We start from the raw sequence: 21468 nt of genomic DNA on the forward strand, positions 1-21468 counted from the left end.
AGGGCACTATTCCTCCTACTGAAACCGTCTATGGGGCACTATTCCTTCCACTGAAACCATCTATGGGGCACTATTCCTTCAACTGACAGCATGGATGGGGCATTATTCCTCCCACTGACACCATCGATGGGGCACTATTCCTCCCACTGATACCAACAATGAGCCATTATTCCTCCCACTGACATCATCGTTGGGGCATTATTCCTCCCACTGACACCATGGATGGGGCATTATTCCTCCCACTGACACCATGGATTGGGCATTATTCCTCCCATTGATACTAACAATGGGGCATTATTCCTCCCACTGACACCATGGATGGGGCATTATTCCTCTCACTGACACCATGGATGGGGCATTATTCCTTCCATTCAAACCAAGGATGGTGCATTACTTCCCCCACTAATGGCAGGTCATTTTTTACTCCCACTGGCCACAGTCCGGCCTCCGTAAGGTCTGAAGGAGTAAACTGGCCCTTGGCTTACAAGGTTTGGAGCCCCCTGGATTAGAGGCTGACCAGACCCTGCAAAGGCCTGTAAAAGCGCGGATTTCTGCATTCTGTGTTCTGTAGGCCTAGAGCTTCTCACTCACAAATCTGTATTTTTACACGTCAGGTTCTGCTAGTCTTAGACACTTCCAGTATTGATTGTTCGCACTTGTTTCTGTTTGCACGAGAACTGCTTTCCTCTGCATACAACTCAATGGAACAGAAGGGAAGTGGAGGATCCCCTCAGCAGATGTGACCTGAGCTGACTGCACCTGAACCCTGCCCCTCCCCCTCCCATCTCCTGATCCCCCATCACAGTACAGTACACATATCGGAGCGGCGCCCAGCCCGGCGAGGTTGGCACACACGGCGCAGCGCCACCTAGAAGGCATAGGCGGTACAGTCACGTCCTTAGAGCGGCCGGGGATGCGGCGTGTTATATATCGCTCGGCTCTCATCTCTCCGCTCCATCTCCAGGAAGGAGCACCGAGCCGGCCGAGTCTATGTCTGTCCGTGTGTGCCGTCCCTTCTCCACACAGCGAGCGCCCCATGCCGCCCTGTGCCCGCCCTGCCAGCCCGTGACCGGCACCTGCGCGCTGCGGAGGAGGGGAGAGCCGGACCGGGCACAGCTCAGGTGAGACACATATGGGGGGCACGGGACACCTTAACCCGTACACTGCCGCGGGGGAGGAGCGCTGTGCGAGGAACGGCTGGCATTGCGCCCTGCGCTGATTTACCGTACCGGGGCTTTACACTCCTAATGTTACCGACAGCACCTACCGGAGTCACTGTCACTGCTCAGTCCATGAGGAGGACTCCATGGCAGCGGTGTGCCTATACCTGGGAGAGCGGGGTCCGGAGCCACACATCTGCCACACAACTGCCATGGATCTGCTGTAGCTGCACCATAGATCCACTGTAGATCTTCCATCGGTGCGGCATGGATCTGTCATTGATGTGGCATGGATCCACTATAGATCCACTGTAGATCTTCCATTGATGCGGCATGGATCCACCATTGATGTAGCATGGATCTGCCATCGATGTGGCATGGATCCGCCATAGATCCATGTAGATCTTCCATTGATGCGGCATGGATCTGCCATCGATGTGGCATGGATCTGTCATTGATGTGGCATGAATCCACCATAGATCCACTGTAGATCTTCCATCGATGCGGCATCGATGTGGCATGGATCCGCCATAGATCCACTGTAGATCTTCCATCGATGTGGCATGGATCCACCATTGATGCGGCATGGATCCGCCATAGATCCACTGTAGATCTTCCATCGATGCGGCATGAATCCGCCATCGATCCACTGTAGATTTTCCATCGATGCGGCATGGATCTGCCATTGATGTGGCATGGATCTACCATCAATGTGGTATGGATCCATCATAGATCCACTGTAGATCTTCCATAATTGCACCATGGATCTGTCACAAAAGCACCATAGATCCACTGTAGATCTTCCAAGACTGTACAAGAAATGTGGAATATATGCGTCATGGACCACCATAGATCCACTGTAGAACTTCCTTAATTGCACCATGAATCTGTCATAGATGTACCATAAGTGCACCATAGATCCACTGTAGATCTTCCATAATTGCACCATGGTTGCATGCCCTGGATGTGCCATGGACCTGCCCTGGATCTTCCATTGATCCTCCATAGATGCACCATGGCTCCTCCATAGCTGCACCATAGACATGCCATGGATCTGATATAACTGTGCCAGGGCCATCTTTAACCTATACCCCCTTCCTGCCCAGGCCAATTTTCAGCTTTCAGCGCTGTTGCACTTTGAGTGACAATTGTGCAGTCATGCAATATTGCACCTGTATTCAGTTTTTAGGATTTTTTTCACACAGAGCTTTCTTTTGGTAGTATTTATTCGTCGCTAGGTGTTTTATTTTTTTGTGCTATAAACAAAAAAAGAGCAAAAATTTTGAAAAAACATTTTTTTTTTGTTTCTATTATAAAAGTTTGCAAACAGGTAATTTTTCTCCTTCACTGATGTGCGTTGATGAGGCTGCACTGATAGGTAACACTGATGGGCACTAATAGGCAGCACTGACAGGCACTGATAGGCGGCACTGATGAGGTGGCACTGATAGGCAGCACTGAGGAGGTGGCACTGATAGGCAACAATGATGGGCACTGATAGGTGGCACTGATGGGCACTGATAGGTGGGACTGACTCGCGGCACTGCTGGGCACTGATGGGTGGCACTGCTGGACAGCACTGATGGGTGGCACTGCTGGGCACTTGTGAGTGATTGGTCTTTTGCCATATCACGTGATCATCTGTGTCCGTAGGACACAGCAATCACGGTGATCGCCGGGTGTGCCCCCCCTGGGGGCATGTGGGAGGGCGCGTTCTGGGAAGACATCATATGACGCCCTCCCAGAACTGGCCGGCTGCAGTGAAGCCGTCATTTGGCTATCTGCGGTCGGCAAGTGGTTAATGTTGATTAGACCCTGGGCAAACATTTTTTCTGGGCCCCCCTAGCCACCAGCCCCCCACTCTGAGACATACAATAAATAGCAGCTAGACTCAAAATCAGTTTACTGCAGCAGATCAGGCTGCGATTGGTTGCCAGAAGTTACAGCATATCATTACTGCTCACTGACTGGTTCCTAGAGGTAACAGCATGCATTTTTTCCTCAGTGATCAGTTGCTAGAGTTTATAACACATAATTTCTATTTGCTGATCGGTTGTTAGAGGTTACTGCACATAATTACTGCTCACTGATTTATTGCTAGAGGGTACTGCACATCCTTACCGCTCACCCATTGGTTGCTAGAGCTTAAACATCATTTCTATTTGCTGATTGGTTGTTAGAGGTTACTGAACATCATTACCACTTGCTGATTGGTTGCTAGAGGTTACTGCACATCATTACTGTAAACTGATTGGTTGCTAGAGATTACTGCATATTATTACTGCTCACTAATTGGTTGCTAGAGGTTACTGCACATCATTACAGCTCAATTTTTGGTTGCTAGAGGTTACATTACACAATCTCCTCCCTTCCTGCACACCACAGACTGCGGAGGGGACAAGACCCACCAATAGACAGAAAGTTCTAGAACTTGTTATTAGCAACGAGCACAGCAGAGAACACACAGTTATGAAGGTTGACTGAGTGCAGGTAGGAACAGAGCCATGGGCGGACTGACAACTCATGGGGCCCCCGGGCAATAGGGAATCATGGGGCCCCTGTGTCCTTGCCCAAACTAAAAAAAGCCTATGAAAAAGGTACCAGGGGCATCTCATGGGGCCCCCTACTGACCCCGGGCCCTCAGGCAGTGCCCAAGTTTCCAAATGGTCAGTCTGCCCCTGAACAGAGCCCGATGTGAGCAGCATCTCCGAGGATGGGCTGCCAGGGTACATAAAGAGTGCAGGGTTGAAGGAGGCACTATATACAGACTGCGGAGTTGAGGGGTGCATTTTGTACGAAGTGCAGGGCTGAGGGGCGCGCTGTGTATGGAGTTCAGGGCTGCACTGTGTATGGAGTTCAGGGTTGCGCTGTGTATGCAGTGCAGGCTTGAGGGGTGCGCTATGTACGGAGTGCAGGGTTAAGGGGTGCGCTATGTATGGAGTGCAGGGTTGAGGGGTGCGCTATGTATGGAGTGCAGGGTTGAGGGTGCGCTATGTACGAAGTGCAGGGTTGAGGGGTGTACTGTGTATGGAGCGCAGGTTTGAGGGGTGCCCTATGTACAGAGTGCAGGATTGAGGTGTGTGCTGTGTACAGAGTGCAGGGTTGAGGGGTGTGATGTGTACATCCAAGTTCTCCCCCCCCCCACAAGTAACAGATTTAATATCAGAGCTCACCCACCAAAAACAGACACACACACCCACAAACACAGACACCGACACAGACACATACACAGACACACACATAGACAGAAACACACATAGACACACACACACACATACATATACACACACATATACACACATAGACACATACACACATATACACAAATAGACACACACACACACACACATAGACACACACATACACAGACACACACAGACACACACATCAGATACACACACACACACACACACACACACATATACACACACACATATTTACACACAGACACACATAGACACACATATATACACACACATACATATACACACACACATATACACACACACATACATATACACAGACACACATATACACAGACACACACATCAGATACACACACATATACACACACACACATACACACACACACATATATACACACAGACACACATAGACACACATATACACACACACACATACATATACACACACACATATACACAGACACACACATCAGATACACACACATACACATATATACACACAGACACACATATATACACACACATACATATACACACACACATATACACAGACACACACATCAGATACACACACACATATATATACACACACACACACACACACACACATATACACACATATACACACACACAGACACACACATCAGATACACACACACACATATACACACGCACACACACAGACACACACATCAGATACACACACACATATACAGACACACACATCAGATACACACACACACACACATATACACACGCGCACACACAGACACACACATCAGATACACACACACCAGACAGACACACACTAAATGTTCACAGTGGGGCTGCAGAGGAACACTTACAGCGTGTCTGCAGGTTGCCGGAGAGGAGGAGCTTTTGCCTGTGTGCATTCCCCGCCCCCTCCCTTCTCTGCTCTCCTATAGAGATCGATGTGTAGGCTGGGAGAGGAGCGCTGTCTCTTGTAAATAGAGGAGCAATGTTTCTGTATTTACAAGTGACAGAAGTGAACAGTGCCGGAGGTGGCGGAATTAAAGCTGAAGAAAAAACCTGGGGGCAGCGTGGGCTCAGGGGGCAGCTGCTTTGGGCCCCACAACAATGACTGGGCCCTGGGCAGCTGCCCCTTTTGCCCCACATTAAAGACAGCCCTGAGCTGTGCCATAGATGCACCATATATCTGGTAAGGATTTACCTTAGCTGTGCCATAGATCCTCCATAGCCATGCTATAGATCCACCATATATCTGATAGGGATCTGCAGTATCTGTGTCATAGATTCACCATATATCTGCCATGGATCCACCAAATCTGTGCCATGACCTTCTATGTATTACTACTGCAGGTTGAAGCTGAAATACACCCCTGCATTTGTGTCAGATAATGTACCACTTCACCCACAAAATTGTTGCAGTTACAAATGTTTAGGCATTCTCATGTTTGTATTGGTATGACACAAAAAAGTGGAGAAACAAAAAAGCCAAATCTGACACATTCCACGCAAAACTCCAAAAATTTTATATTTGGTAGCACAACCCTTGGAAAGAATAACTGAAATCAATCTCTTCCTGTAACCATCAATGAGTTTCCTACACCTCTCTACTGGAATTTTGGACTACTCTTCTTTCGTCAACTGCTCCAGGTCTCTCAGACTGGAAGGGTTCCTTTTCCCCATCTACTGTTTTGAGATCTCTCCACAGGTGCTCTATGGGATTGAGATCTGGACTCTTTGCTGGCCAGTTCAGTACTCTCCAGCACTTTGTCTGAAACCATTTCTGGGTGCTTTTTGATGTGTGCTTTGGGTCATTGTCCTGTTGTAAGACCCATGACCTCTGATGGAGACCCAACTTTCTGACACTGGGCCCTACATTGCACCCCAGAATTCTTTGATAACCTTCAGATTTCATAATGCCATGTACACGGTCAAGACATCCCGTGCCTAAAGCAGCAACGCAACCCCAAAACATCAGTGAACCTCCACCATGTTTGACTGTAGGGATGGTATTCTTTTCTTTAATGGCCTCATTTCTTTTTCTGAAAACAGTAGAATGATGGGCTTTACCAAAAAGTTATAATTGTGTTTCGTCTGTCCACAGCACATTCAACCAAAAGGTTTTTGGCTTCCTCAGGTAAGTTTTGGCAAAGCACAATTAGGCTTTTTTATGTTTCTGTATCAGCAATGGGGTCCTCCTGGGTCTCCTATCATAGCGTCCCTTTTCATTCAGATTGTGACATATAGTGCGAGCTGACACAGTTGTACCCTGTGCAGAAGGTCAGCTTGAATTTGTCTGGAAGTTGATTGAGGTTCTTTATCCAGCATTTGAACAATCTGTTGCAATCTGTGATCAAGTTTTTGTCTTTCATCCACGTCCAGGGAGATTAGCTACAGTGACACGGGCTGTAAACTTCTTGACAATGTTTTACACAGTGGACACAAGAACATTAAGATCAGTTAATTGATACAGGTGAGTTTAATTACAAATTACAGGAGCATCACAAACTTGGAAAGCAATTATTTCTTACAGTTATGAGAAGGTGCCAATAATTTTGTCCAGCCCATTTTTTGGGGTTTTGTGTGGAATGTGTCAGATTTGGCTTTTTGTTTCTCCACTTTGTGTCATACCAAAACAAACAAAAGAAATAAACATGAGAATGCCTAAACATTTGCAATGGAAAAACAGAATGGTTGGCAGAACAAACAACAATGTGGTGGATGAAATCCTTTATTGGAATCCTTTACATGCAATGTGATAAGAACATAACAGCTCCAAGACAGGACAGAGGAGCAGTGGACGCGGTTCGCACGAACACGTGCTTAGTCATTATGTAATGACAGGACAGAGGAGCATTGGACGCGTTTCACACGAACACGTGCTTAGTCATTACGTAATGATAGGACAGAGGAGCAGTAGATGCGTTTTACATGAACACGTGCTTAGTCATTACGTAATGACAGGACAGAGGAGCATTGGACGCGTTTCACACGAACACATGCTTAGTCATTACGTAATGACAGGACAGAGGAGCAGTAGATGCTTTTTACATGAACACGTGCTTAGTCATTATGTAATGACAGGACAGAGAAGCAGTGCACGCGTTTCACACGAACACGTGCTTAGTCATTACGCAATGACAGGACAGAGGAGCATTGGACGCGTTTCACACGAACACATGCTTAGTCATTACGTAATGACAAGACAGAGGAGCATTGGACGCGTTTCACACGAACACATGCTTAGTCATTACGTAATGACAGGACAGAGGAGCAGTAGATGCTTTTTACATGAACACGTGCTTAGTCATTACGTAATGACAGGACAGAGGAGCATTGGACGCGTTTCACACGAACACATGCTTAGTCATTACGTAATGACAGGACAGAGGAGCAGTAGATGCTTTTTACATGAACACGTGCTTAGTCATTACGCAATGACAGGACAGAGGAGCATTGGACGCGTTTCACACGAACACATGCTTAGTCATTACGTAATGACAAGACAGAGGAGCATTGGACGCGTTTCACACGAACACATGCTTAGTCATTACGTAATGACAGGACAGAGGAGCAGTAGATGCTTTTTACATGAACACGTGCTTAGTCATTACGCAATGACAGGACAGAGGAGCATTGGACGCATTTCACACGAACACATGTTTAGTCATTACGTAATGACAGGACAGAGGAGCAGTAGATGCGTTTTACATGAACACATGCTTAGTCATTACGTAATGACAGGACAGAGGAGCATTGGACGCGTTTCATACGAATATGTGCTTAGTCATTACGTAATGACAGGACAGAGGAGCATTGAACGCGTTTCACACGAACACGTGCTTAGTCATTACGTAATGACAGGACAGAGGAGCATTGGACGCGTTTCACACGAACACGTGCTTAGTCATTACGTAATGACAGGACAGAGGAGCATTGGACGCGTTTCACACGAACACGTGCATAGTCATTACGTAATGACAGGACAGAGGAGCAGCGGACGCGTTTCACATGAACACGTGCTTAGTCATTACGTAATGACAGGACAGAGGAGCAGTAGATGCGTTTTACATGAACACGTGCTTAGTCATTCCCTGTCAGGGAACATACTTCCCTGCTGTGTGTGATGCCACTCTACCCAGCCACTTGTCTGTTACTTTGCCCGCCCACTCTCACTATGCCCACCTTCTAACAGACACATATCCTTCATCTTGGAGACTGGAACATGGAGAGAAACTATGCGATTTTAAGACTGCAAATAAGAAATGGTGAAACGGGTACATAACCATTCTCTTCTTTATAAGTCAATGCAGTTTTGATCCTTTACATGCAATGTGATAAGAACATAACAGCTCCGAGACAGGACAGAGGAGCAGTGGACGCGGTTCGCACGAACACGTGCTTAGTCATTATGTAATGATAGGACAGAGGAGCAGCGGATGCGTTTCACACGAACACATGCTTAGTCATTACGTAATGACAGGACAGAGGAGCAGTAGATGCGTTTTACATGAACACGTGCTTAGTCATTACGTAATGACAGGACAGAGGAGCATTGGACGCGTTTCATACGAACATGTGCTTAGTCATTACGTAATGACAGGACAGAGGAGCATTGGACGCGTTTCACACGAACACGTGCTTAGTCATTACGTAATGACAGGACAGAGGAGCATTGGATGCGTTTCACACGAACACGTGCTTAGTCATTACGTAATGACAGGACAGAGGAGCAGTAGATGCGTTTTACATGAACACGTGCTTAGTCATTACATAATGACAGGACAGAGAAGCAGTGCACGCGTTTCACACGAACACGTGCTTAGTCATTACGCAATGACAGGACAGAGGAGCATTGGACGCGTTTCACACGAACACATGCTTAGTCATTACGTAATGACAGGACAGAGGAGCAGTAGATGCTTTTTACATGAACACGTGCTTAGTCATTACGTAATGACAGGACAGAGGAGCATTGGACGCGTTTCACACGAACACATGCTTAGTCATTACGTAATGACAGGACAGAGGAGCATTGGACGCGTTTCATACGAATATGTGCTTAGTCATTACGTAATGACAGGACAGAGGAGCATTGGACGCGTTTCACACGAACACGTGCTTAGTCATTACGTAATGACAGGACAGAGGAGCATTGGATGCGTTTCACACGAACACGTGCTTAGTCATTACGTAATGACAGGACAGAGGAGCATTGGACGCGTTTCACACGAACACGTGCATAGTCATTACGTAATGACAGGACAGAGGAGCAGCGGACGCGTTTCACATGAACACGTGCTTAGTCATTACGTAATGACAGGACAGAGGAGCAGTAGATGCGTTTTACATGAACACGTGCTTAGTCATTCCCTGTCAGGGAACATACTTCCCTGCTGTGTGTGATGCCACTCTACCCAGCCACTTGTCTGTTACTCTGCCCGCCCACTCTCACTATGCCCACCTTCTAACAGACACATATCCTTCATCTTGGAGACTGGAACATGGAGAGAAACTATGCGATTTTAAGACTGCAAATAAGAAATGGTGAAACGGGTACATAACCATTCTCTTCTTTATAAGTCAATGCAGTTTTGAAGGTCTAGTTAAGCTTTACCAAAAAACTTCCTATGCAGATAAGGGGTGTCTGTAGATAAAAACAAACTGAGTAGCTTCGACCAAATCCTTACTATAGGTGAAGGCCATTTACTCACCTCATGAAGCCTGACTAAAAACTCCAAGGGGTGGCATCATCCCCTCCTGCCTTGTTGCTAGGATGTTGCTAAGACATTCTCAGAAGTTACTGCTCACCCCCCTCATCACAGGAGTGAGCTGTCAAACCCCCATACAAGTGTGGTCCACTATGTCACCAATCACAGGGGAGAGAGAGCACATGCAAGGGGGTTTAAACCAGTTGAGTAGTGAATGTCCAACAAGACAGGATGGGATAAGTTTTTTGGTCATGCTCTAAGAGTTTTTTGGTCAGGCTCTAAGAGTTTTTTGGTCAGGCTTCGGGAGGCACATAAATGGCCTACACCTATGGACAGGTCGTTATTTAACTTTGGTCCGATCTGCACAGTTTGTTTTTATCTACAGGAGCCCCTTATGTAATGTATTTATTTCTTTATATAGTTTAGTGAATTGACTTTAGAGTCAGTTTATGCGGTATTTACCATGCGTCTTTTTACTAGTAAATACCACATAAACTGACCGTGAATGTAAGATTTTGAATATCACATGAGTTAATTGGAAAACATGTGTCATGTGATCTGACTATCTCATGTGATATTCTTTAGTGAATTAAGCCCCCTGTCTGCTACATTACTATTGTCTTTGGTAATGCTGAGTTCACAAATACTTTAAGGATTGGTTCACACTATGCCTGCATCTGTGCAGCTGGGTTCCTGTGCGATCCAATCTGCATGCACCCCAAACGCAGGTCAAAAATGCAGTGCATTTGCCCACTCCGGGTCGCATGGTACTTTTGTACCATGTGATCTGGTTACAGTGTGTTTTAAAAAGTAGTGCATGCACTACTTTTGGTGAAGCATGGTGCGATTTTAGCCCATTCAAAATGAATGGGCTTGAAATCACATTGCACAGAGCTGCATGTGAATCGCACAGGAATGCAAAGTGCGTTGCTGTGCAATTCAGCTCCGGGCATAGTATGAACCAGCCCTAAACAAATCATTAACTTTCTAAAACCTGATGGCTTACTATGGATTTAAGGGTTAGTTCACCTTTACTTTAAATCTGCCTATGCAGATGAGGGGCACCTGTGGTTAAAAACAAACCGTGCAACTTTGACCAAAGTTAAATAGCGATTTTTTTTATAGGTGTAGGCCATTTACATACCACCCGAAGCCTGACTAAAAAACTCCCAGAGTTGGCATGCTGTCTGGCCTTGTTGCTAGGATGTTGCTATGGCACTCCTAGCCCTTACTGCTCACTCCAGACATCACAGGAGCAAGCTCTCAAACCCCTGCACATGTGTGGTCCATAATTTCCTGCGTTGCAGAAACTCTGAGCTCAGAGCTACTGCAACAGGGGAGAAAGAGTGCATGTGAGTGGGTCTGAATTGTCTGGGAGCATCTTAGCAATGACCTAGCAACAAGACAAAATGGGGTGATGCCATCTCTGGGAGTATTCCAGCTAGGCTTCAGGATGTATGTAAATGGCCTACACCTATTAACCACTTCCTGCCTGCAAATGTACTGCGGCCGGGCGGCAGCTACTTGCTGTACTAACACAGGGGAGCGCTGAACTCCCCCCCACCATCATGTGGTCGCATAAAATGTAGGCAAAGCTGTTATGAATCAGTCTCTTTCATGACTGCTCTGCTTCCCATCCTAGTGAGCTATAATTGGCCCACAACTGTCACAAGATAGATGGGGCCAATCACTGCACCGTGTACCATGTGACCAGCTCCAGCCAATCACAGATCACTATCTTGAGCTGTCAAAAAGAGTTCATGAATGAGTTAGATTCATGACAGCAAGCTTTGCATTGCAGGAGAAATGATCAATGTACTATGCTAATTAAAGTATTAAAATAAATAAATAAATAAAAAATGTTAAAAAAATAAAAAATACCATATTGAGAATTAAAAAAAAAAAAAATTTTAAGGTCTTTTTAACTACTTGCCGACTGCTTACCCGCATTTTGCATCCTAGTTCGAGGTGTGAATGCGCCCCCCAGTCGGTCCAGGAAGAGAAGAGAGAACACCGCACCAAGTAAAAGCACTACAATTGACATACACAACGTAGATTAGCATATTTAACTCTTTGATCACCCCGTCACCTAGCCAGTGCCATTAGTACAGTGTCAGTATATAGAATTTTCCACCGATCACTGTATTCCTGCCACTAGCGACATCAGATAGCATCAGGGTCAGTTAGCGTCCCTCCCAGCCAGGGTATATTTGTCGCACACTATCGCACTCATACTATATACGCATACTATAGGTCGCTGATCACCCCCACTAGTATAGTGTTTGTATGGATCAATATAATGATCATGAACAGAACTATAATAATGCCTGCTTTATATAGTATCCATAAAAACACAGTGTTAGCAGAATTGTGGCCAGCACTAGCGTTTAGCCCCTCCGCTGTTTTTCACGCTAGAATTGTACCAATTGATTGTGGGCCAGGACAATCTATATGCACAACAATACATCTCCACCCACCCAAATTCAGCTCTTGCCAGAAAATTCGCATGGAAACCAATCACAGTTTCTGAATTTAAAACTTTTTTGGGCTTAAACTTCAACATAGCTATTGCAAAAAAGAATGAATTGTTGTCATATTGGTCCACAGGTCCAATTCATCATATGCCCGTGTTCTCTCCTGTTACATATATGCCCAACATGGACCAGCAATGTACTGGCATAGAACATGGGTTTCCTGCATCGTGAGAAAGCCGGGATTTGTAATTTAAGGCAATTGGTGCATGTGATGGCAATGTAAGCTTGGGCAATGGTGTATTACTGGTTATTAGATTGAGACTTTAAATGAACATCTAGCGTTTAGTGACGCTTTAATGTTACATAGAAAGGGAAAGCTAGATTTATAAATGAGCAAAAAGGCAAGCAGCAATATCTATTTTTTTTTAAGGTATGCTATGTTAATAGGAACATGTAAGAAATAAATATAAAGTAGGGGTTATCCCAATATCACTTCCAAGTGGTAATACAGTTTAGGACATAGTCACTGCATCTTGTGCAATTTACTTAATGTTATGTGTTATACATTAGTAACGATGAATACATTTAGGGCTTCGGTGACAGTTGCTGCGTGTTGATCTACCTTATTTAATAATGTGTTATTGTACATTAGTAACAGTGAATACATTTAAAGGCTAATTGAATTCTCAGTTTATTTCAGCTAAATACACTTCAGGTGCTTCAAAGCAAAACAAAAGATGTTCCATACCTTACAATGAATTTTCTTTCTAAAGTAGCCACAGCCTGAGTTGAAAAGTCTGTCCCCTGCCAGCAGCTGCAGATTGGGGCCCTTGCACTCTGTGAAAAAGTAGTGGGTACTCTGCAGAGGTGCAACCCCCCCCCCCCCCATTAGTTTAGCCTGAGTAGAAAAGTCTGCAGATTAGGGCCCCTTCAATTTATGAAAAAGCAAAAAAGCAGTGAACTCTGCAGAGGGGCAACCCCCTCCTGTTTAGTTGGAAGGATAGCAGACAGCTTCGGCTCAGTACAGGCATCTCTGCAGAGATCTTTAAATGGTGAGAAACACATTAATCTTTCAATTTATTATCTTTTCGACATAAGTTTTCCAAACTCTTCCGTCAATTTTTTATTATTTTTTGGCTAAAAAATGTCACTGCTGATCTTTGATTTGTTTCCATTAACTGGATGAAAAATAAATGAATTGTCCAAATGACAGATTGCAAATGCTTTTTCATCACCACGGGTTCACATACAGTACGTGCGGCTCCATACATCGCATGTGATTCACACAGGAACCAAATCGCATTTCTGTGCAAATCACGTGCGATTTGTGTGCGATGCGATCGGAGCCATACATTTTGTATGGCTCTATTTGCACCGCACCCGCACCAAAAATGTGCAGGACCCTTTTTTGGGTCTGCACTAGAATCGGATTGCATAGGTATTCACATCTATGCGATTCGATTCTGCACATCGCACCGCGTTTTGCAGTCTGATTTCGGGGTGTCATTAACTTAACATACACACCTGCAGCAGTTGGCACGAATGAGGTGCAATTCTGATGCGGTGCAGAATTTGCACTGAAAACCAGGGAGCAAGCCTCATTCACACAGCTGATTGAGGCTATACATCTCCCTGCCAATAACCAGAGGAGTGTATTCTCAGGAGTTTGCGATCAGCCAGGGCATGTAGACTGTTCACATGAATTGTAGACTGACAGGTGCCATGGCTGATCGCTGTGCTTTAACTGCACGTTCAAGCAGGTACATGTGATTAGGGACCAATGAGTGGCCTTGAATGCAGACAGCAAAAGAAATGCATACAAAGTGTTTCATTGTATTTATGTGCTTTTTTAAATGTATAAGTATGTTCCTGTAGGTGACCTGATACAGATGTCATAAGGTTCAGTTGTTGGTTTATATGCTTCTGAAAGAAATATACTATGGGCGTCATGTAAGGGACATGGGCACTGCCATAGCTCCTGTGTGATTTCTGGTGTTCCTGTATATTTCTTTTTTGTGTGTATTGAGACCCACAAAAAACACAGTGCAATTTTTTTTAAGACTAGTACACATTTTTTTTCTATGGTTTATCTTGTATGTACACAAATAGGACCTATGGAAATGAGTGCTAAACATCCAAAATGTGTAAAAGTCTTTGAGATTTGTTCAGTAATTGCATGGTGGGATAGTAAGATTCGGTTCACACTGGATCTGACTTTAAAATCATGCGATTTCACTTGAAGTCACACAATTTCAAAGTTGGATGGCAGTGCGACTTGATAGACATCTTTGCAACTTCATTCACTCCACGGTTATCTCTCACCTCGACTACTGCAACTTCCTCCTCATTGGCTTACCTTTATATAGGCTATCCCCCCTCCAGTCCATCATGAATGCTGCTACCAGGCTCATCCACTTTACCAAACATTCAGTGTCAGCTACCCTTCTATGCCAATCCCTCCACTGGCTTCCACTCGACCAACGAGTACAATTCAAAATACTAACAACTTACAAAGCCATCCACAACTCTTCCCCCAGCTATATCACCAAGCTGGTCTCAAAATATCAACCAAACCGCTTTCTTTGATCCTCCCAAGACCTTCTGCTCTCTAGTTCCCATGTTACCTCCTCCTATGCTCATCTCCAGGACTTCTTCGGAGCTTTTCCTATCCTATGGAACTCCCTACCCCAATCTCTCCGGCTATCTCCTAATCTATCCACCTTTAGATGATCCCTGTGAACCTTTCTCTTTAAAGAAGCCTATCCTGCTTCTAACTAGTAAACTGCCTTTTATTTCATCCATCAGCTCATCCCCCAGTGCTATTACCTTGAGTATCACTCAACCCTCCCTCTTAGATTGCAAGCTTTAATGAGACGAGCCCTCTGTGTCCTCTTGTACCAAATTGTATTGTAACTGTTATGTCTACCTTCATTTTGTAAAGTGGTGCGCAAACTATTGGCGCTATATAAAACCTGTATAATAATAATAATGTAATGAAAGTGGCCATTGCGGTATACAGAAATTAGCTCAGCAGATAATGCAGGTTGTGATGACCGGTTCTCTTTAACCTTTTGACAGTATTTTTTCATCATACGTTTGTACTTTCTTTTGTGCACTTGTGTAAGACCATAGCAAAGCTGCATGGGCTAATATAGATAACATGCAATGTCACAAGTTTCAACCTTTACATAACTTGGTTCCTATATACTACAGATAAACAGACCTGGAACTTAGGAATGCATACACACGTGCAAAGGTTTATTGAGTAATACCAGACTATTCATTTTTCCAATTCATTTCCTTCCTTAAAAACCCTAAAGAAATTGGAGTGTAACTGCAGCCTAAGTTGTTTTTATTTTACAGAGTTTGTGTGATTGGGACAGAAAGTGAGAACATTGCCAATGTGTCCCTAATAGGAATACATACCATAACAAACACTTGCTAGAGATTCTAAAACCTCTCCTCGCTTCCTATCGAAGTGACATCATAGTTATTAGGACTGTAGGGGTATACCCAGGGGCGGACTGACCATTGGGGAACTCGGGCACTTCCCGAGGGGGGCCCCATGAGATGTCCCTGGTATCTTTCATAGGCTTTTTTGGGTGTGATTTGAGTGTGGGCGAGGACACAGGGGCCCCATGATCCCCTATTGCCCGGGTGCCCCATGAGTTGTCAGTCCGCCCCTGGGTATATCTTCCAAACAAGCTTCCAGACAAAATTAAAAACCTGATTCTAAAGCTGGCCATAGATGGATCAAAATTTTGCTGGTTCAGCCGGGACTGGGTGAATTTAGATCTATCCATAGCTGTTTCTAATATATATTTGGTCTAATGATAGACTTCTTTTGAACCAGCTTGTTGGAAAATGTTCCTTCAATCAGTGCTGCAGCCTACAGGCTGCAGTGCTGATTAGTGTACTCTGACAGCAGAGGAGTGCCTACTGTGAGAATATAATAGGATTCCTCCATCCACCTGGCTTGTGTAAATGAGGAAATCCATTCAGTTATGTTTTCAATTAGCCACTGACTTGAAAAGCACCAGCCCACCCTATGCAAGAAAAAAGTAATGGCTGGAGTTATTTTTGGGGGAAAAATACGGGAGTTGCCATTGTTGATTTTTCATTCAAAATATGGTCACAGCAATAATTACCTGACAAAGGTTCTCACCCTTCTCCACCAAACTTTTAATGATTTAAATTGATTTGTGCCTCAGCTGGAGAGACTTTTCTCAATTCCAGTCTTGGTGAATACACAAGAAGTGAGGGAAAATCTACCCAATGGCTACAAGAACAACAGGTAAAACCAATGGAAAAAAAACTTCCACACCCCGACTAAATAAAAAAAAAGTTTTTGCTGAAGTTGCTACTCAGACTTCAGTGGCTGCATGCCCTGACTCAGCAGGAAAAAAATGATTCAGTTTACATCCGTTTTCAGTTCAATTTTAGTCAGTTTATGTCAGATTACTTCAGTTTTAACTTCCGTTTTTTTCAGTTCAGTTAACATCAGTTTTTATCAGTTCAGTTCTGTTTACATCACTCTGTATCCATTTTTTTGCATATGTTTTTATTTAGTCATTGCAGAGACCACTCAGAAGTGACCAAAGTATAAACAAAAAATGCCTAAAAAGGGACATAAATGGAATGGATGTAAACAGATGGCATCTGTTTACATCTGTCTCAACAGTCCTGGACATACCCTTGTCCGTTTAAAAAAACAGAGTGGAATGGACACAGATGTAAACGGATGGTAAATGGATGATCATCCATTGGTCCACAGAAATACATTGCTGTCTGTTTTTAATTCGTTAATGGATGGATGAAAAATGGACAAATGGTCTGACCATGTGAAAGGGGCCTAAAGCCCCTTTCACACTTGCGGACTATTCGTTTAATCAGTTCAGTCACTTTTGTTTGGTTTTTACTAAGTCACAGGTTTTTATTAAGTTTTTATAAGTTTACCATTAGTTTTTCCATCAGTTTTTCATCAGGTTTACATCCACTAGCAATGAAAACATGGACAGTTTGTTTTATATCTGTTTTATGTCTGTTCTGTTTTTTTAACAGATCAAAAATAGGGCTTTGATCCATTCAAAAAAATAGATGTTGACGAAAGCAGACATAAATGGATGTAAATGGATGATCATCAGTTTTCATCCGTTTTTACATAGAGAAGCTTTGATGTCCATTTTTTATCAGTCAATGGATGGATGAAATACAGACAAACGGTCTTCAAGTGTGAAAAGGGCCCAAGGGACAAGTCACTGGCCTGCCTCATTCACCTGTATATGTGAATCATGTTCAACTGTTGCGCTTTATAACCATGCATTTTACAGCTGGTGGGAAGGAGACACAATCAATCTTGAGAAAAGGAGCCTAAAGATAGAAGATCATATATAACATTTATACTGAATATTTCATATTTACCAGTCTAATGCGATGCTTTCACTTGAAAATAATTGCAGTTTTAAACTACTCTCTATTTCAGGGATTCTCAACTAGGGTTCCTCCAGAGGTTGCTAAGGGTTCCTTGAGCAATGAGCAATTTCTGCCTCTCAGATAAGTCCCCACAGACAACATTGATCTTTTTAGCTATCATTAAGGGGATAATTCTTCCACAAGTATAAGGCGAATTCTTCCCTCTGATCGTCACACTAATGTATCATGAGTTGTAGATATAGTCATTTTTTGCAGGGGAGACTGGAAACTTTTTCCCTGAGACTGGAAAGTTAGCTTAGGGGTTCCTTTGTCTCTAAAAGGTTAACAAAGGCTGCTCTAATTAATGCCAAAGTCAAGTTTTGCTACAAATGTGTGTTTGAAGATTAAGCTCCGAGAGTGTGTTTGTCCTATTACCAGGCTTTTTGTGCTCTGGTCTTGCTTTGATTTCTTTTTTAGGTCAGTGATTATTATTGCACTCAGTTTTAACTGCATTAGCTAACAATATTCCCAACTACTTCTTAACCATCCCTTTGCCTAGACACATCCATCCTCTTCTTTAACTGCACCATACAATCAGTCTGGATGAAGTCATTGGTAAAATGGTGCCTGAAATTCAAAACTGTTAAAAGTAGGTTCCCCTCAGTGTTGGGCAAGAACTCCAGTCATAATGTGAATGGAACTGTGTCTTCTGACATTCAATTTCCCCATTTCAGCATAGAGAAACCTCATATTTACTCCTGGTAGGATCAGGGAAAGGATTTCAAAAAATGCTCCACAGGCTCAGTGACTGCACTTTCTACAGAAAAGCACAGGAAAATAGCCGAGCACCAATGGGGGCATTGACCAGAACCAACCTGTTTAGGAGGGGGAACCTATGGGCTAATTCATACCTGTGTGTTGCCATAACATGATAAAATGCACATTTTACATTAATTCACAGATACACATGCACCATGGTGTGGAGCCATCTGTTTTGAATGGCCCAAATGCACTTGTGTTACAGAATATCACAAAAATGGTCCATGTCTGTCCATTGGTAGCCTATTGGAATGAATAGATCACTTATTGCAGGGTTTCTTAACCAGGTTTCCATGAAACCATAAGGTTCCTCCAGAGGTTGCTAGAGGTCTCTTGAGCAATTCCTGCTTCTCAGATAAGTTCCCACTGACACCATTGATCTTTTTAGTTATCTGTAAGGGGGTCATTTTTCTCAATGACCCCAAATGTAAGGAGCGTTCTTCCCACTGACCATCACATGAACATATCATAAGTTGTATCTATAGCAGCTTTTAGTAGGGATTCCCTGAGATCAGAAAGTTATTTCAAGGGTTCCTCTGTGTTGAAAAGGTTGAGAAAGGCTGACGGCAAGATAACATCTCAGTGATCTTCTCCCCGACCACTACTTGAAAAAAAAAAATTAGGCTGTGCAGGGCTTTGCCCACCTGGCTGCATCATTTATTAACAGAGTTCTGTGACTGGGAACACTACAACTACCGTCGGCCTTTGCAGCTGTCAGCTTGTAGTTTTCAATGAACTTCCAGGGCGCTGTTGAGTGCTCTGGTAGGCCGTTGATTCTTCCTGTCATTGTGTACATTTTTGTTTATTTAAAATCTTGCAAAAATACAGCTTGTTAATAAAAGCATATTTACATATATACAAAAAATAAAATAAAAAATATACATATATAGTGTGGGGCAAAAAAGTATTTAGTCAGCCATCAATTGTGCAAGTTCTCCCACTTAAAAAGATGAGAGAGGCCTGTAATTGGCATCATAGGTAGACCTCAACTATGAGAGACAAAATAAGAAAAAAAATCCAGACAATCACATTGGCTGATTTGGAAAGAATTTATTTGCAAATTATGGTGGAAAATAAGTATTTGGTCAATATCAAAAGTTCATCTCAATACTTTGTTATATATCCTTTGTTGGCAATGACAGAGGTCAAACGTTTCCTGTAAGTCTTCACAAGGTTGGCACACACTGTTGCTAGTATATTGGCCCATTTCTCCATGCAGATCTCCTCTAGAGCAGTGATGTTTTGGGGCTGTCGCTGGGCAACACGGACTTTCAACTCCCTCCAAAGGTTTTCTATGGGGTTGAGATCTGGAGACTGGTTAGGCCACTCCAGGACCTTGAAATGCTTCTTACGAATGGGCGGTATGTTTGGGATCATTGTCATGTTGGAAGACCCAGCCACGTTTCATCTTCAATGCCCTTGCTGATGAAAGGAGGTTTGCACTCAAAATCTCACGATACATGGCCCCATTCATTCTGTCCTGTACATGGATCAGTCGTCCTGGTCCCTTTGCGGAGAAACAGCCGCAAAGCATGATGTTGCCACCCCCATGCTTCACAGTAGGTATGGTGTTCTTTGGATGCAACTCAGCATTCTCTCTCCTCCAAACACGACGAGTTGTGTTTCTACCAAACAGTTCTATTTTGGTTTCATCTGACCATAGGACATTCTCCCAATCCTCTTCTGGATCATCCAAATGCTCTCTAGCAAACTTCAGACGGGCCCGGACATGTACTGGCTTAAGCAGGGGGACACGTCTGGCACTGCAGGATCTGAGTCCCCGGCGGCGTAGTGTGTTACTGATGGTAGCCTTTGTTACGTTGGTCCCAGCTCTCTGCAGATCATTCACTAGGTCCCCCCCGTGTGGTCCTGGGATTTTTGCTCACCGTTCTTGTAATCATTTTGACCCCCACGGGGTGAGATCTTGCGTGGAGCCCCAGATCGAGGGAGATTATCAGTGGTCTTGTATGTCTTCCATTTTCTAATTATTGCTCCCACAGTTGATTTGTTCACACCAAGCTACTTGCCTATTGCAGATTCAGTCTTCCCAGCCTGGTGCAGGTCTACAATTTTGTTTCTGGTGTCCTTCGACAGCTCTTTGGTCTTCACCATAGTGGAGTTTGGAGTGTGACTGTTTGAGGTTGTGGACAGGTGTCTTTTATACTGATAACAAGTTCAAACAGGTGCCATTGATACAGATAATGAGTGCAGGACAGAGGAGCCTCTTAAAGAAGAAGGTACAGGTCTGTGAGAGCCAGAAATCTTGCTTGGTTGTAGGTGACCAAATACTTATTTTCCACCATAATTTGCAAATAAATTCTTTCCAAATCAGCCAATGTGATTGGATTTTTTTTTCTCATTTTGTCTCTCATAGTTGAGGTCTACCTATGATGCCAATTACAGGCCTCTCTCATCTTTTTAAGTGGGAGAACTTGCACAATTGGTGGCTGACTAAATACTTTTTTGCCCCACTGTATATATATATATATATATATATATATATATATAACAAAAACCAAACAAACGTACATAAGCAAATAACAGAAAAGAAAACAGCTTGTTTCTGAAAATAACATAAATAGAACTATATAAAAAGAAACATAATTTTATTATCCAATAACTACCAAATTATCCAAAACAGAACCCTACCTGTACCTAAACACACCCTCAGGCTAAGAAATTATTAAACATTTATCCC

At 43.7% G+C, this 21468-nt stretch overlaps 1 protein-coding gene across 1 annotated transcript in view; it reads left to right on the forward strand.

The window, feature by feature from the left end:
* The first annotated feature begins 890 nt into the window (after positions 1 to 890).
* Positions 891 to 21468, forward strand: part of LRRC8D (leucine rich repeat containing 8 VRAC subunit D) — a 114801-nt gene continuing 94223 nt past the window's right edge. Inside the window, exon 1 of the mRNA XM_089668911.1 lies at positions 891 to 1121. The gene's annotated coding sequence lies outside the window, so the exon portion shown is untranslated. The remainder of the gene's footprint in view (positions 1122 to 21468) is intronic.

The sequence above is a fragment of the Staurois parvus genome, unplaced genomic scaffold (genome assembly GCF_062004578.1).
Source record: "Staurois parvus isolate SC_StPar_1 unplaced genomic scaffold, SC_StPar_1.0 ptg000066l, whole genome shotgun sequence".
Taxonomy (NCBI): Eukaryota; Metazoa; Chordata; class Amphibia; order Anura; family Ranidae; genus Staurois; species Staurois parvus.